The sequence below is a fragment of the Giraffa tippelskirchi genome, chromosome 10, assembly GCF_054371585.1.
Source record: "Giraffa tippelskirchi isolate mGirTip1 chromosome 10, T2T-mGirTip1v1.2.pri, whole genome shotgun sequence".
In the NCBI taxonomy this organism is placed as follows: Eukaryota; Metazoa; Chordata; class Mammalia; order Artiodactyla; family Giraffidae; genus Giraffa; species Giraffa tippelskirchi.
In genome coordinates, this window is record NC_137284.1 from 74,057,120 (window position 1) to 74,076,167 (window position 19,048).

Here is a 19,048-nt window from a genome sequence, read left to right on the forward strand (position 1 = left end):
CATTGCTTTGGTGCCTGAGGTAGATTAGGGAGCAAAACAGATTTGTAGTACACTTGCCCCTGTGGAACTTGAAATTTGTGATGTGTGTGTGTTTATATATGTTTCTTTCTGTTGCTTGTCTCACAACCCGTCTGGACTGACAGATGACAGTGGAGGCTCGTGGGGAACATTGACCAATTTTCACTGAATGAGAGTTGGGAAAGAATGAGAACAGAAAAAACTTAAGCAGCAAGCATAGAGGGGAAAGGAGTCCTGTGGAAACTACAGCATATGGCTGGGTTTAGCTGTTCTCAGAGTAATCAAGTATGAAAGCTGTTTGGAAATCGGGCCTTGGCATAACACATATATCTACCTGTGTACATATATTTACATGTGTTGTGAATATGAGAAGGATAATATGTATATAATTAACTGCTGTATCTCTTTGAGGACTGAAAGTTAACAACTTTTTATGCTTGGAGAAAACTAACTATCTAGTCTTAATAATTGCACGGATTTTTAATTCAGAGTTATCAGTCAGTTGTAAAGTTCGGAAACAGTCTATTGCTTTTCTCATTTAAGGGAGTTGAAATTGCTTCAGTCATCCGTCTACTTTGTGATGAGGTCTGGTATCAGACCTGTAGTTGAGTGGGGCTCACTCTCTGCTATAATTAGTATTTTGTCTGAGTTAAGGCAAGTATACAACTTGTACAAGGTTGGATTCAAGATAGCAATGTATTGTGTTCCTTGACTTCAAGATATATCGGTCTCAAGCTAAAAGGACACAATATTTTTTAAGTATTAATACAATTGAAGATAAAGTTAAAGCTTGGGGAGGAGGAAGAGAGTAGGCATTTGTATTCTCTGTGTGTCTCTAGAGATTGAGAGAGACAGCAGGAGAGATTTAGAGAGTCAGTTGGAGGGAGTAGACATGAATTACAGCACTGCTCAAATGGCAGTCCACTAGCACTACCAGAATATTGGGCTTCCCAGGTGGTATAGAACCGACCTACCAATGCAGGAAACATGTGAGGTGCACACTAGATCCCTGAGTTAGGAAGATCCCCTGGAGAAGGAAATGGAAACTCATTCAAGTACGCCTTCCTGGAGAATCCCATGGACAGAGGAGCCTGGTGGGCTACAGTCCATAGAGTTGCAAAGAGTCAGACATGACTGAAGTGACTTAACACACAGCACACACAGAAGAATTTTATCACCGCAACACTTGGCTTCAAGTACGCATGAAGAGGTCTCATAAAAATTTTGAGTAAAAGGAGATTGTGATAAAATAGAGGTTTAAATATATATGTAATAAAGAAAGAAAATATGTATACAGAGGGAAGTTTGCTTTTTAAAATATTATGGAAGGCTTTAAATGTGTTACCCAAGAAATCCTAGTTACTCCAAAATCATCTTGAGATTTAATGATAGCGACACATGTATGTTTTAATATGTCATACATTACAAACTAGAAAAGCTTAATAAATCAGCCTGAATCAATAAAGCCTCATAGGTTTGCATGCCATAGTATACTTCCTCAATTTTTCTTACAGGACAAAAATTGCTAATTATTTGAAAAGTTTATGCTCATAGCAAAGGTGTTGATAGCTGAAAGGACATGTAATGACTTGAACGGAGACTAAATGTAACACTATAGCAGATAATATTGGGACTTAAAAAGCGGTGATGAAAAAAATGTCATTGAGGTAGGCATTTTAAAGTGACAAAAATACCAAAGACTTTGTTTCTTCAGTCCTTCCCCTACTTGAAGTTTCTTAATCACTTTGGTGATCAGAGAAGATTAATCTTTTAAATTACTGACTTAGGGTCTTTAGAAAATAAATCTATTTCTGTCCAAAAAACTATTTCCTTTAAATCATCTGCAGTCTTTGGTAAAATAACTTCTCTCAGTTCAGAGTTCAGTTCAGTCACTCAGTCGTGTCTGACTCTTTGCGACCCCATGGACTGTGGCATGCCAGGCTTCCCTGTCCATCACCAACTCCTGGAGCTTACTCAAACTCATGTTCATTGAGTTGGTGATGCCATCCAACCATCTCATTCTCTGTTGTCCACTTCTCCCGCCTTCAAACTTTCTCAGCTTCAGGGTCTTTTCCAATGAGTCAGTTCTTCACATCAGGTGGCCAAAGTATTGGAGCTTCAGCTTCAGCATCAGTCCTTCCAATGAATATTCAGGACTGATTTCCTTTAGGATGGACTGGTTTGATCTCCTTGCAGTCCAAGGGACCCTCAAGAGTCTTCTCCAGCACCACAGTTCAAAAGCATCAATTCTTTGGCGCTCAGCTTTCTTCACAGTCCAACTCTCACATCCATACATGACTACTGGAAAAACCATAGCTTTGAATAGACAGACCTTTGTAGGCCAAGTAATGTCTCTGCTCTTTAATATGCTGTCTAGGTTGGTCATAGCTTTTCTTCCAAGAAGCAAGTGCCTTTTAATTTCATGGCTGCAATCACCATCTCCAGTGATTTTGGAGCCCAAGAAAATAAAGTCTGTCACTGTTTCCCCATCTATTTGCCATGAGGTGATGGGACTGGATGCCATGATCTTCGTTTTTTGAATGTTGAGTTTTAAGCCAACTCTTTCACTCTCCTCTTTCACTTTCATCAAGAGGCTTTTTAGTTCTTCTTCGCTTTCTGCCATAAGGGTGGTGTCATCTGCATATCTTGAGGTTATTGATATTTCTCCCTGCAAATTTGATTCCAGCTTGTGCTTCATCCAGCCCGGCATTTTGCATGATGTACTCTGCATGTAAGTTAAATAAGCAGAGTGACAATATACAGCCTTGACGTACTCCTTTCCCGATTTGGAACCAGTCTGTTGTTCCATGTCCAGTTCTAACTGTTGCTTCTTGACCTGCATACAAATTTCTCAGGAGGCAGGTAAGGTCGTCTGATATTCCCATCTCTTGAAGTTTGTTGTGATCCACACAGAGGCTTGAAATAATGGATTGAAAAAATATTCTGTCTAAGCCATTTTGCTCAGTTGATGTTTTTGTGAACACTGATCATTTTGTAGAATATATCAATGGTGTGATGAAAATAGGATTGCTCTTTGAATAGAGGACTTTTTTCTTTTTTCCTATAAACTTGAGTCTGGCCTTGCAGAGCAGAGTTGGATGCCAACTGCTCATTCTCTAAAGTGTGGAGTTTTTTGGTCTTGGTTCCATGTCATTTTGAGAAGGCGTAGCTCTTGGACTGTTTTTCAGCAGGTATCTTCCAAATACGATACCTGCATATGATTTCTGGTTCACTTGATGATTAAGTCCTAACTGCCAGTCCTGCCTCTCAGGCAGTTGTTCATTTTCCCTTGCCACCTAAGACTTAATGTTCATTGGTTGCTCCATTTTGTCTCTTTGTGTATCACTCAAAATACTTCTGTACCAGATGAAACTCGGTTTTAGGCACCATTCAAAGGACACATGAAGAATCACTTCCCTCAAGAAGCCTGCAGCCTTCACGGGAAAGAGTCACAAAGTATATAATGGATTATTATATGAACTTTGTGATATATAAAATTTTTTTGAATTATATAGCAATATTTTAAAGTCACTATTCAAGAATTATTATGTCCTGAATCATCTTTCTCCTAGACTGATGCATAATTCCTCCCCTGACCTCTCGTAACACTGAAAAGATGCATATTGTAAACACTGCAAAGTAAATAAACTATTAAGAGTTCAATGACCATCACATAAAGGTAATGAAATATTAAAAAGATTGGATTTTATGAGCAGTGTAACATTGTGTCATAGAAATTTCAACTAACACTGTCTTTATGACTGCTCTGTATCTATATCCAAAGACCTAGACTCTAGTAGTTGTAATACAGTAGGTGTAAAAGGTGGGGGAAAGCCAATTCTTGTCAGTGTGTCACCAAACATATTATCAAAGCCAATCTCTTAAGGTTGTCAGAGAAATTAAAGTTGCCTTTGGCTCCATGTTTTAAGAACTGACTGAAATTTCAAACTACCCTCAGTAGCTGACTACCTACAGCAACAGGAAGCCTTCAATTAACTGCAACAGTTCTATTTGTAGTACAAAGGATCTGTGACTTAGGATAGACTACATAACTTAAAAAGAAAAAAAAAAGCAACTCTACTAGATCTTAACAGTATCCCTGAAGTACAGCCTGAGAAAAAAAGATACAGGGGGTCAGTCAGGAGCATGGATATAGTAACTAATTCAAAGGCAAAGGGGTCTTAGGTGTAGCTTTAACAATATTCTATATAGTCAATAGAAAATTCAGTGAGCATTTCTTTGAAAAAAGATAAGCCAGAATGTAGAGTAGCATTCTACATTTTAGAGAATATAATGATAAAAGTCAGCAATATCAATATATGATGATTTAATAGAGAAAAAGATGAGCTTTTAGAACATGGGGAGTAGAAGAATTCTTGAAGTTGTCTATAGAAATTCACGTGGATTTGATAGTGAGAGATCATTTGCTTATAATTCTGAGTCTGATTGTTTCTAGGACTACAATTTTTAAAATAGAGGAACATTAAGAGGAAGAATTAGCATATGGTAGTGGTTCTGATCTTTTCTTTTACTCTTTGAAACTATAGCTTACACTAATTTTTCAGAAAAATTTGCTGGAGACTTGCATGTCTTTTGCATAATTTTAGTTAAAGCTGAACGATCTAAATTTTGTCACTTTTATTCTGTTTTTCTTCCCTCTGCTGCTTTATAGACTGTAAATTAAGTAAATTAACATTTTCGAGAAAAATTATAAGCATTAAGAAAATTTGGGGGCATCTCTGGGTAGTGTCACAAGATTAGATTTAAAAGTCACTGAAAAATATTGTAGCTCAATAAGGAAGTTGTTAGGTTTGTGATAATGCTGAAAAAAACCTCTATTTCAGTTTTCACCTAGGGTTCACAATACAGAAGTCATTCTGAGAATTATAATTGGTATTAAAAAGTCTGATATTTTGCACAGAATTTGGTAATTATTTTTGGTAAGTTTTTACAGAAAATGTTTAATCAAATTAAAATAAAAATCTTTAGCGAGCCAATCTATGGTTTTCTGTATTAATATATTTAGGTAGTATTTAAATGGTAAAAAAATGTATTATGATACCATTTTTTTTTGAGTTCTGAACCTGCTGGGATATTTATCTTATATATGTCTCTATGTAGAAGATAATAAAAATAATTTTGACTAAAAAAGTTAACCCAATAGTACTTCGTGGAAACTGTCTTCTATACAGATTATAGTTTTAATGACAATCTCTAAATTTTAGGTCAAAATTAATTCTTTCCAGAAAGTAAATTTTTTGATCAGATAAATAAAAATGATAAATACTAGCATAGCAGATTAGAAGAAGTATAGTGTAGCATATTAGTATAGCATCATATGTAAGTGGAAACAAAAATAATTAAGGTAGACCAATATATTCATAAACCTAGTGATGGAAATGGAATAAATTCTCTTCTGGGTCTTCAGACTATATGGACATTCTGGTTTTTTACTTAAAATTCTGAGACATGATCTGTAAGATTAACATTTATTCTTCTTTGACCCTTTACTTTTCAGTTTCTAACTGAACATTACAGATGACTTAGCAAACTCATATAGTGGGAACATTCTCTTTGGTAGTTTGTTCTAGAAAGTCACCTTTCAAGGTGGTAAAGGTTTCCAATATATAAGTAATTTTGCATTAATAATATTAATATAACGGTTAATTTTATAGTAGTGATAGATATAGACCCTATGGACTGTAGCCTGCCAGTCTCCTCTGTCTTTAGGATTCTGTAGTCAGGAATACTGGAGTGGGTTGCCATTTCCCTCTCCAGGAGATCTTCCTACCCAGGGATTGAACCCGGGTCTCCCACATTGTAGGCAGATGCTTTACTGTCTGAGCCACCAGAGCACAACTGTAAAATAATATATATATATTCTACCTGAAAACAACGTTGCTAAATTAACATCCTGTGGAAGCTGCTCCTGGAATTGAGAGAGACAGTGACTGCAGTCATGAAATTGAAAGACGATTGCTCCTTGGAAGAAAAGGTATGACAAACATAGATAGCATGTTAAAAAGCAGAGACATTCCTTTGCCAACAGAGGTCCGTATAGTCAATGCTATAGTTTTTCCAGTAGTCATGTAAGGTTGTGAGAGTTGGACCATAAAGGAAGCTGAGCACCAAAGAATTGATGCTCTTGAACTGTGGTGTTGGAGAAGATTCTTGAGAGTCCCTTGGACTGCACAGAGATCAAACCAGTCCATCCTAAAGGAAATCAGTCCTGAATGTTCATTGGAAGGACTGATGCTGAAGCTTAAGCTCCAATACTTTGACCACCTGATGCAAGAGCCAACTCATTGGAAAAGACCCTAATGCTGGGAAAGATTGAAGGCAGAAGGAGAAGGAGACAGCAGAGATTGAAATGGTTGGATGGCATCACTGACTAATGGACATGAGTTTAAGCAACTCCAGGAGATAGTGAAGGACAAGGAAGCCTGGCATGCTTCAGTCCATGGGGTCACAAAAGGTTAGATACGACTTAGTCACTGAACAACAACAACAGCTCATGTGAAGGTAGCCAACACCATGACTGGTTTAGAACATAAATAATATTTTACATACTACTAGTGTTGAACAAAAAATGATAACTCTACCAAAAGCTATGTCTACTGCTGTGTGGCTACAACAAATGATTTATACATTTAGTGAGATGCAGAGATTTTTTTTTTCAGGTGATGCAAAATTTAGAAAAAAAGAGAAACTTTTGTTGAGAAGACTCTGAAAGGGTGTGAAGTTTCTTATTTTACTTTCAACTTTTTATTTTATTCAAAGTTCAGAAATAGGCTATTGGTCATGCATTATAAAGTCACCATCTGGATTCACCCAGCTTTCTGAGGGATTTTCCCTAAAGTCACAGACTTCTGAAAAAGTATTTCATATTTGTAAAAGTATTGAGTGCTTAATTATATATATGTGTGTATATACATATAATGTGCATTTTTGTGTGGTTATGTGTATAGAAAATAAAATGTATGTGTACAATACTTGCATAAATATTGAGAGTTTAAGATGAATATATATGTGTGTGTATATATATATATAAATATATGTATATTTATACACAGTTTTAAGAAAGTAAATCAATCAGTGTTGAAAGGCTTATAAGGAAAAGAAACTTCTCTGTCCAGTTTCACCTTACTCCTAGTCCGTATTAGCCAATTTCAACAATTTTTGACTCTTATGCTGTGCATGACCTCTATATTCTTAAATAATCTACTTGATGTATTTACTTTAAACGTGTCTGTTGACTTATTGTTGAGAATCATAGAGAATAACTCACTCATTTTCCTCTTCCTTCCCCTACTTTGTAATATAGTTATATCAGTGTTCTTAGATTTAACACTTATTGTTTAAAGTTTTTATTGCTGCTCAGTAAACCCTCCTGGTTCTTCTCAGGTCTTCAATTGGTTGAGGTATATGCATATTTAATGCTTTGAAATGTAAGAAAACTGCAGTGTGGTAGACTAGCAAACTGTAAACACCATATAAATGTACTTTTTCTTAAGGAATATGGTTTCACTCAAATTTACCATTTTAGTTAAGAAAATAAGAATTTAAGCCACTTAATATAAACTAGAAGAAATTATTAAATGATTTGTCTAACTTTCTTCAAAGGTGTTTCTCTGATGTGCATATAGTTAAGAACCAAATGAGAAATGGACTGTTTAAAAACAAACTAAAAACTTAAAAGAAAGTCAATTTTTTTTCTATGGTTGAAAAAAAGAAGACATCCCTAAAGTTAATGCATGGTTGGTGTGTTGCTTTTTGACAGTCTTTAGTAGCCAAATTGATATATTTCTCTTAAGTAAGGAAATGGGAAGGAGAAAAATATAATCTTTTGTTCCCTTCATACTTTTCTTCCTGATTCATCAACTATACAAATGTAATTCTGTCTTTATGTGCCTGAGTAAGCAAAACTCAGTCTTTAATCCCCCAGAAACACAGTTTTGCTCTCTGAATTATATTGAACTCAATTTCAATACAAACAAATAAAGGAAATGTTTAAACAAGTTGATTCATGATAAAGAATGAACTCTCTGTTTTGTCAAAATGTTGAAAATGGGTTTCTTTTGGTTCAAAGTATTTTGTTTGCTGTTGTGTTTTTATATTTGAAGAATTAAGGTACTTCCATACTAAATTACCATATTTCAGCTACTGAATCAGAAATTGTCTACAGTGATATCGTGAGTTCTTCTAAATATTTATTTCTAAAGGTAGATTAACTTTTTTCTTTTTATTATTTCAGAATACAGGGATAGGAAGAGAAATTGTTCAATTGTTTAAAATACACTAATTCTCAAAATTAATTTGTACTTTTAAGTTAAATAATACAGTTTTCATGGAATATCATAAGCATTCATTTTATCCCTTCTTTCTCTAAGCTCTGATGTTAACCATAGTGAGAGCTGTCCAGGCCTTAAACACTCTCTTGAATTTCAACTTCTCCATGAATTGAGTAAAATTATTAAAATGCAATATATTAATTCTATATAGTTTTTAAAAATCAAAATAAGGCAGGCATTTAGTTTAAAAAGAAAAAAAAAAGAAAAACCCTCTTATAATGAAAATATCTGTCCTCTTCTCTGCTTCTCTTCAATTTCTTTTTCCAGTTTACAATGGTAATTACCTTCAGCAGTCATTCCATCTTCTAGTCCTTTACCTTCAAATTTCTAAATAACATGCTCACATAGAAAATTCTTAGTGTATAAATTGTAAGCATTGTATATTGTTTCCTTGCTTAGGCAAATGAGAAAATTCTTCCCAATGACCCATTTATATATATACCCACGAGTGTCTCCATGCCATGTGTACGTGTACATACACACACACACACGTGCACATACAGGTACATTTCTTCTTCACCCTCCCCAGCAGTTGTATCAGAGTGTTGAATAAAATCAACCAGTATTTATATGGCTAGTCAAATGTTGCTTATTGCTGAGCCAATGGTAACCCTTTTCTTCTTCAGTTGTACCTTTTTTCTGGAGCTGATTGTCAATTTACCCCCTATTTGTCTGATTTTCTGTGCTTGAATATCTCTGCTATGTCCTTATGAAAGATATTTGCTATACCTACAACATTTCCACTCTCTCTCTTCCTAGAGCTTCCTCCATTCTCTAACTATTGTGAACTATTTGTTCTCTAGGTGCCTCACCTATCCTGGGTCTTTTCCTTTGCTGTTCTCTTCAGTGGATCTTCATGGCTTCTTTATTAGTTTTCCCATTGCTTTTATTTTCTGAAGAACATCTGAAGATATATGTATTGAACTCTTATTTGTCTGAAAATGTCATTTTTATCCCCTTACCAATGATAGATTTGTGTGGCTGAGCAGAGAATACTGGTTGAAAATCACTGTGAATTCTGATCTTAATTTGATTCTATTTCCTTTATATGTGGCTTCCTCATCCCCTTTGGAGGCGTTTTACAATCTTCTCCTTATCTCTGTTCTAAAATTTCACGTTTATGTGCCTTAGTCTTATTTTATTCATTTTGCTGGGTAATTCTGTGGACTCTTCCAATTAGGAGGCTCATTTTCTTCAGAGTTATTTTTTTAGAATCATTGTTTTTCAAAGTGTACTGTTCTTATTTTAATGCACTAATAACTTCCTTTATTAGATAGAAGGTATTTTAGTCAATCAAATTTTTGTTTTTCTACCTGTACTTTGTGCTTTTTCTCTGACCCCCATACTCCCCCATACCCAACTTCACATTTGCTTTGATTGCTCCTGCACACTAGGAACTTTCATATTTATGAGGGAGCGTGTGTTTACTGGAAACTCATGATTTGTGTGGCATTTGTAAACTAGAAAGCTTTCTGTCTAGGAGGCCTGAGTAGTCCTTAGGGTGAATGTGTATTTGCATGTATATACTTAGGGGGAATAGTATCTTTAGTTTTCTTCTGCTAAATTGTTCAGAGTCCCCAGGAAGGAGTCTTCCAAGATTCTACTTCAGGGGGAATATGCTTTGCTGCCAGAGCTCAGAAAGAAGATTGGCAAGTAGGCTAGGCAGGCTTGCACTCAAGTCTGTAGCTTTTCAGCTCTGCATATGTCCCCTGTTTTCTGCTAGGACTCTGGGGCCCCAGCTCGGTTCATTTCATCCAGAGAAGAACTCTCTAGTTGTGAAGCAGTAATGGGCCTGGTGCAAGTCAAGGGTGGTAGGGTCATGAAGAGGAGGGGACATCTCCTGACTGTGAGAGAGGACATGGCAGTTTAACTGCCGTGTAATCTGAGGAGAAGGGGGCAACAGAGGAAGAGATGCTTGGATGGCATTACTGATTCGATAGACTTGAGTTTGAGCAAAACCCCAGGAGATGGTGAAGATCAGGGAAGCCTGGCGTGTGCAGTTAATTGGATCACAAAGAGTTGGATACAACTGAGTGACTGAACAACAACAACAAATCAGACGTTAAACCAGTCCCTCTTTCTGATCCTGCACTGACCACTCAGCTTCCTTGGTGCCTGTGCCTGCAAGTGCTGAGCCTCTTGGAAATTCTCTGACCTGGGGCTGCTGGCAGCTCCCTTACTGCAGTTCCATCAGTGGTGCTGTCTCCATTCAACAGAGCTCGTTATCGCTATTCAATTCACTTTCCCCTTCAACATTTCATTGAACTTGCTTGCTCAGTTTTTTTATCTCTATCATTTTCTTTTCCTTTATAGGTTTTTAGAATTTTAATTGTTACTGCCATTTTGTGGCATTTCTGAAGGAACAGAAATAAATGTATTTGGTCAATCTGTCACTTTTATTCAGAAGTTATGCAGTTTTAAATCATCCGGAGTTAACATTATCAATATTATATAATTGATGTTCTTCTTATGATTATTTGAGACATTTTAAGATAATAATACTGGAATATTCCCAAGAAATCTTCTAAAATAGACTATTGAAGAAGCCTGTGATTGCCATGGACTTGTCGATATCTCTAATTTTAATGAGAATGTCATAAGATTAAAATTTGTGATGAACATCAGTGATCTCTGTCAGTGGTATATTCATATCTCCATACATTCATTTCTTTATAAAAGTCATCCACCCAGAACTTAGCTCTCCAGCAATATCATTTTATCGGTAGCAAATGCCAGAGCAAAGAAAGTATTAGAAATGGGTTTTGAACAACAAAATTTTGCATTTGAGTCTGCACTTGTTCCTTTAGGGCTTCCCAGGTGGTGCTAGTGGTAAAGAACCTGCCTGCTAGTGCAGGAGGAATAAGAGATGGGGCTTCATTCCCTGGGTTCGAAAGATCCCCTGGAGGAGAACACGGCAACCCACTCCAGTATTCTTGCCTGGAGAATCCCATGGACAGAGGAGCCCGGTGGTCTACAGTCTAGGGTTGCAGAAGGTTGGATTCGACTGAAGTGACTTAGAACACACATCTGCATGTTCCTCTAGGGCTAGCCTGTAAGGACCTTAAGCAAAAAAGCATTTACTTCTATTTCATAGCCAATTATAATAGCTTTTGAAATGTATACTCCAAATCCACAGAAGTTAGGAAACAAAATATAAGAAAATAAGAGGAAAACATTCCAGAACGCAAGAAATAATCTATGAAATGCCCAACTACAAAGAACTAGAAATGGTAAACAGATGAGCCCAAATTCCTGTTAGAAACTGATAATTGAAACTGTCAGTACCCCATTCAAATCTCCCAGGACTTTACTGGTTTTTGTTCCCTGGTGGGGCTCTTGCTAGTGTCTCTATCTCCACCTGAGGTCTTTCTCTGGTATCTCAGGCCTAGTACAGATGCATGACAGGACAAAAGTGAGAGAATTAATGCCACCAGGAACTAGGTCACAACCAATGACTGACAGGAGTTGATGTGTAAATATCCTGGCTTCCTTGCCCCTTCTTTGAAATAGTCTAAAGAATGTGTTGTGCTACCAGAGGTCCCCAGAGAGGTGAAGTTCCAGTTGTCTGCTATGGTGATTTACTTATTTCTTGACTACCTGCCTTTGCTGTCTCATTCCTCTGCTCATCTACTGGTGTTTTGTAGAATCATCTCCCAAATAAACTACTTGTATTAGAATTTTTGCCTTAGTTTCAGTTCAGTTAAGTTCAGTCACTCAGTTGTGACCAACTCTTTGTGACCCCATGAACCACAGCATGCCAAGCCTCCCTGTCCATCACCAACTCCTGTAGTTTACCCAAACTCATGTCCATTGAGTCGGCGATGCCATCCAACCATCTCATCCTCTGTCGTCCCCTTCTCCTCCTGCCTTCAATCTTTCCCAGAATCAGGGTTTTTTCCAATGAGTCAGTTCTTCACATTCAGGTGGCCAAATTGTTGGAGTTTCAGCTTCAACATCAGTCCTTCCAATGAACACTCAGGACTGATTTTTTTTTTTTAGATTGGACTGGTTGGATCTCAGTGCAGTCCAAGGGATTCTCAAGAGTCACCTCCAACACTACAGTTCAAAAAAATCAATTCTTCTGCGCTCACCTTTCTTTATAGTCCAGCTCTCACATCCATACATGACTAAAACCATAGCCTTGACTGGATGGACCTTTGTTGGCAAAGCAATGTTTATGCTTTTTAACATGCTGTCTAGGTTGGTCATAACTTTCCTGCCAAGGAGTAAACGTCTTTTAATTTCACAGTGCAGTCACCATCTGCAGTGATTTTAGAGCCCAGAACAATGAAGTCAGCCACTGTTTCCACTGTTTCCCCATCTATTTGCCATGAAGTGATGGGACCAGATGCCATGATCTTAGTTTTCTGAGTGTTGAGCTTTAAGCCAACTTTTTCACTCTCCTCTTTCACTGTCATCAAGAGATTTTTTAGTTCTTCCTCACTTTCTGCCATAAGGGTGGTGTCATCTGCATATCTGAGGTTATTGATATTTCTCCTGGCAGTCTTGATTCCAGCTTGTGCTTCATCCAGCCCAGCGTTTCTCATGATGTGCTCTGCACGGTGACAATATACAGCCTTGATGTACTCCTTTTCCTATTTGGAACCAGTATGTTGTTCCATGTCCAGTTCTAACTGCTGCTTCCTGAACTGCATACAGATTGCTCAAGAGGCAGGTCAGGTGGTCTGGTATTCCCATCTCTTTCAGAATTTTCCACAGTTTACTGTGATCCACACAGTTGAAGGCTTTGGCATAGCCAATAAAGCAGAACTAAATGTTTTTCTGGAACTCTCTTGCTTTCTCGATGATCCAGTGGATGTTGGCAATTTGATCTCTGGTTCCTCTGCCTTTTCTAAAACCAGCTTGAACATCTGGAAGTTCACGGTTCACCTATTGCTGAAGCCTGGCTTGGAGAATTTTGATCTAGTCCGTTAAATCTATTTCTCACTTCCACTGTATAATTGTAAGGGATTTGACTTAGGTGATGCCTGAATGGTCTAGTGGTTTTCCCTCCTTTCTTCAATTTAAGTCTGAATTTGACAATAAGGAGTCCATGATCTGAGCCACAGTCAGCTCCCGGTCTTGTTTTTGCTGACTGTATAGAGCGTCTCCATCTTTGGCTGCAAAGAATATAATCAATCTGATTTGACTCTACACATGGACATCACCAGATGGCCAACACTGAAATCAGATTGATCATATTCTTTGCAGCCAAAGATGGAGATGCTCTATAGAGTCAGCAAAAACAAGACCGGGAGCTGACTGTGGCTCAGATCATGGACTCCTTATTGCCAAATTCAGACTTCAATTGAAGACAGTAGGGAAAACCGCTAGACCATTCAGGCATCATCTAAATCAAATCCCTTACAGTTATACAATGGAAGTGAGAAATAGATTTAAGGGACTAGATCTGATAGAGTGCCTGATGAGCTATGAATGGAGGTTCATGACATTATACAGGAGACAGGGATCAATACCATCCCCAAGAAAAAGAAATGCAAAAAAGCAAAATGGCTGTCTGAGGAGGCCTTACAAATAGCTGTGAAAAGAAGAGAAGCGAAAAGCAAAGGAGAAAAGGAAAGATATACCCATCTGAATGCAGAGTTCCAAAGAATAGCAAGGAGAGATAAGAAAGCCTTCCTTAGTGATCAGTGCAAAGAAACAGAGGAAAACAGTAGAATGGGAAAGACTAGAAATCTCTTCAAGAAAATTAGAGATACCAAGGGAAAATTACATGCAAAGATGGGCACAATAAAGGACAGAAATTGTATGGACCTAACGGAAGCAGAAGATATTAAGAAGAGGTGGCAGGAATACACAGAAGAACTATACAGAAAAGATCTTCATGATCCAGATAATCACGATGGTGTGATCACCAAGCTAGAGCCAGACATCCTGGAATGTGAAGTCAAGTGGGCCTCAGGTAGCGTCACTACAAACAAAGCTATTGGAGGTGATGGAATTCCAGTTGAGCTATTTCAAATCCTAAAATATGATGCTGTGAAAGTGCTGCACTCAATATGCCAGCAAATTTGGAGAACTCAGTAGTGGCCACAGGACTGGAAATGGTCAGTTTTCATTCCAATCCCAAAGAAAGGCAATGCTAAAGAACGCTCAAACTACTGTACAATTGCACTCATCTCACACACTAGTAAAGTAATGCCTTAGTTTAGGAGAATCCGAACTAAGTAAGGACCATTTAGATTTGGGGAACAATGTCATTCCTCAGTAATACATTGTGATATGTATGAAAAGTATTTAATTTTCAAATGATGCACAGTCACTGAGGGAATAGTTATACTGAATATATTTTGTTTTAAGAACATGTGAATTATGTGTATATTTAAAAATGATTTCCCATTTAAAATAACTAATCTATTTCAGTTCCAGTGTTTGACCTTTATCTATACAGAAATTCAAATCATCCTGAATGATTCATTTGATTAGAATTCTAGATATACAAGATGTTATTGTACTAATTAATACATGTGTGAATGTTAAAGTATTTTAAGAAAATGGGGATTGTTAACTTAATAGTGCTCAATAAAAAGCCTATGTAAGCCTCCATAAATTCACAGAAATATGCTTGTGAAGGTATTAATGCAGTTCATCATATAGTTGCTGCTCTTTATTGAAGCTTCAAAAAATTTATTTTAAAAGTTGTACTCATATTATGAAATAAATGCTGGCATGAAATTCTGTGAATGTATCTGTGTACACTCTTTATCAGCTTCTCCTGGAAATTAGTTTCCTAAAAGATCATTATTGCTAACATGTTTCCACATTCTCCTTACCATCCCAGTATCATCTGAAACATGGGACAAAACATACTTTCACTCAAATAAGAAAACTTAATTAACAGGAAACAAATTTTAGAGCAGACATTTCAAGTGTAACCTGAATAAATTTGTGTCTGTGCTTTCTTTTCCTGCTAGCTGATCTTCAAACTGAAAAAGGGCAGAAGAGATTGAGGGTTAGACTTGTGGGACAGGTATAGGAGAGAGCCGAGTCTCTCTGCCAAGGAATAGAGGACTTTTATTTGTTGTTGTTTCTATTTGAATGGAGCTGAATGAAAAGGAGTGAAACAGGCAGAGAAGGTATAAAGAAGTAATGAGAGAGTGAAGCCAATGAACTAAAAATAGACTTGTTGCATATTCATATTTTATAGTGTTTTTGCTTCACTCTTTATCCCCAACTCAACAATGAAATCAGATGCCCACAAAAAGGCCTCAAATGAGTGGGTTTATTTTTAAAGGGATCAAAAGGATAAATAGTTTAAAAAAAATTTATGTTAGCGCAGGATCAATGCCAGGGCATGGGTAAAAGTGAAAAATGCATCAGAAAACAGTAATTTAGTGGCGACAGGATGTAGAAGCCAGAAGTAGCCATAATATTGTAAGTCCCTGGGAATCCTTTAAGTATGAGCAGTGTCACTGGACTTTGCATTTAGTGGAGAATACATATCTAATCTAATCTGACTTAAACAAAGGCAGAAAACTTAAGGGTTTGGGAGATGTGGCTAATATCTTAGTGTTTAACCGTTCAGTGTCCACAGACTTTACGAGTCTTGGAAATGCCTAAATCCTGAATTTGAGCATTTCAGTTTTAGCCATAGGTTGAAGAGGTGGGCTGTCATCTTTCCTAAGGCCTCGTTGATGAGTGAGTGACGCCGCTGCTGCTGCTAAGTCGCTTGAGTTGTGTCCGACTCTGTGCGACCCCATAGACAGCAGCCCAACAGGCTCCTTCGTCTCTGGGATTCTCCAGGCAAGAATATTGGAGTGGGTTGCCATTTCCTTCTCCAGTGCATTAAAGTGAAAAGTGAAAGTGAAGTCGCTCAGTCGTGTCTGACTCTTCGCGACCCCATGGCTGCAGCCTACCAGGCTCCTCCGTCCATGAGGTTTCCCAGGCAAGAGTACTGGAGTGCGTTGCCATTTCCTTCTCCAAGTGACACCACTAGTCCCTCTATAATTCTCAGGCTATGCTTTCAGTGCCTGGAATTATCTCTGCTCTATTCTGTGTTTTGCAAGTTGCCAGTCTGCTCATGTCCCTCTAACCCTGAGAGGAGAAGAAAGCTATAGTAACTTTTCACCTGACAATTCTCTGCCATTATTTTCTGTGCTTCTCTGGCATTCACACTCTGAATTTCTTTTCTGTTATTCCACTCACTTTCATTCTCGTCTGGGATCTCACTTTCCCTGTAGTCCTTGTCCTCCCAGGCTTAGATGATGTTTACCTTTATTGTTTGGTATCCCCACTGATGACAGGTCCTATCAGTTTGCTAATTACCACACAGATCAGCCACAGCCTTATGAAATAAACACACTCGTTCCAGTGTGTTGGTATGTTGAGTTGGAAAGGAAACATGAGTGGCATACTCAATGAAAAGAATGAATTGCTTCACTTTTGTTGATGCTTATTTTGGGGGTAGACGGAAGGACAGTCTGGTAAGAACCAAGCATTTGTTTTGAAATCAGATATTCATGGACTTGAATTTTACTTCTGCCTCTTACTAAATAAGCTCTATTTAATTCCTGCAAGCTTCAATTCTCTTATAAAATCAGGGTGATAGTACTTGTCTCATGTATCTGGTGAAGTGTAAATGGAAAACACCTTTCATATGACAGGGCTTTGGATAAATTAGACTTGCAATAGTTAGTCATAATAAGAATTTTAAATTAGTGACTCAATGACTGACTCAATGAATGGAGTACAGAAAGGGGAAAAGAGTAATGTTACAGTGGAGAAACCACACGGAAACATCCTTAACCAAGTGATCAAGATGAACCTCACCAATGATAAGTATGAGGGTCACGTATACTTAGGTGGGTGTGATTAAAAAGGGTATTTCCCTTCTTTGCGTTCTTTCCCCAAATTCATATCTTCAGTCTAACAATGCAAAAAAAAAAAAAGAAAAGATGAGGCAAACACAATTTGAGGAACAGTCTACAAAATATTTGAAAAGTGATCTTTAAAAAGCATGAAGGTCATGAAAAACCAGGAAAGACTGGACACTGTCACATATCAGGGGAGATTAAGGAGACCCAGCACTAAATATAATTTGGGACCTAGAATGGATCCTAGGATAGTTAAAAGGACGCTAGTGAGAAACTGATGAAATTCAAGTAAAATCTGTAGTTAAGTTCATAGTATTTTGGTAATGTTAATTTGTCAGTTTTGACAAATGTCCTGTGGTTATTTAAGATGTTAACATTAGGGGAAGTTGAGTGAAGCATATACGGAAACTCAGTGTATTGACAGCTTTCCTGCACACCTAAAATTATTCCAAAAAATTTTTCTTAATATTTTTGTTTAACATTAAAAAGTAAAACTTACAGTGACAGAGAATGTATCAATTGTTACCTGTGGTTGGGGTAAGTGGAACATATGGCATTTTTGAGAGAGGTGGAATGGACCTATTTTGTATCCTGATTGTTATTATAGTTATAATAATCTATACATTTGTTAAAATATGTAGACCTATATATTTTACTGCATGTCAATTTAAAAAATAAAACAGAAGGAAATAAATAAAAGAAAAATAAATGAGGATAATATAAATTACAAGAAACAAATTATAAAGCTAGAGCCTTGTTTTTTATTATATATAACACTATCATCATCAAATTGACAAAATCTTATTAAATGTTTTTGTTATTTTGTTTAACAAATATTCATTGAATCCCAGTGATGTGATGGATAGACACTGTGCTGAGGCTTGGAGGTACACAAGAACTGGACATGTTGTAGATGTTAAAACAAGTTCTTATTTCAAGATAGGCCAACACATATGATTTAAAAAAAAAATCTTGTAAGGAATCAGGGCATACACATTTGAGGAATTAAATGGCATAGATATTTATAGAATATTTCAAGATAATATCAGCACTATATTAAACAAAATAAATTATCATGACATAAGTTCAGAGGAGATACAAGCATCCTTAGATGAATAGGGAATTTTTGACAAAGGAGATACATAACACTTGAAAAGAGATTCCTTTTCTGTGACTTCAGACTATTTAGCAAAGGAAGGTTTAAACATCATAACATTTCTTTTGTTTCAAATATTTGTACTACATATTTTTGTTTCCCTAAATTCATATGTTGAAGGCCTAAAAACCCCTAAAGTAATTTTACTAGGAGGTGGAGCTTTGTGAGGTAATTAGGTTTAGAAGAGGTCAGGAGGGGTGGGTCCTCATGAAAGGATTAGTGCCCTTGTAAAAGGAGAGTGGAAAGCCTGCTTTATCTCTCTCTAGACTTCCTGGTGGCTGCCTGTAATGCGGGAGACCTGGGTTTGATCTCTGGGTCAGGAAGATCCCCTGGAGAAGGAAATGGCAACCCACTCCAGTACTCTTGCCTGGAAAATTCCATGGACAGAGGAGCCTTGTAGGCTACAGTCCATGGGGTCACGACTGAGTGACTTCACTTCACTTCACTTCACCATGTGAGGGTAAAACTAGAAGGCAGCCATCTGCAAATCAGGCAGAGAGCTCTCACTAGACACTAGGACCCTGATCTTGGAATTCTCAGCCTCCAGAGCTATGAGAAATAAATGTTTGTTGTTACAGCAGTCCAGGCAGACTAAAGCAAACATTATATTAAAATAACCAACATTAATAAGCATTTAGCATAGTAAAACTCTTAATAAGGATTTTACATGTATTAGCCAACATGTCCTT

At 37.1% G+C, this 19,048-nt stretch overlaps 1 protein-coding gene and 1 long non-coding RNA gene across 15 annotated transcripts in view; both read left to right on the forward strand.

Annotated features, from left to right (window-relative positions):
• HDAC9 (histone deacetylase 9) overlaps positions 1–19,048 on the forward strand; it is a 788,642-nt gene that overhangs the window by 252,969 nt on the left and 516,625 nt on the right. The gene's annotated exons all lie outside the window — the stretch shown is intronic.
• LOC145522301 (uncharacterized) lies at positions 5,284–17,283 on the forward strand. Its single transcript, XR_014065974.1, has 2 exons — positions 5,284–5,772; positions 16,149–17,283. It is a non-coding gene; the product is annotated as an uncharacterized LOC145522301 (long non-coding RNA).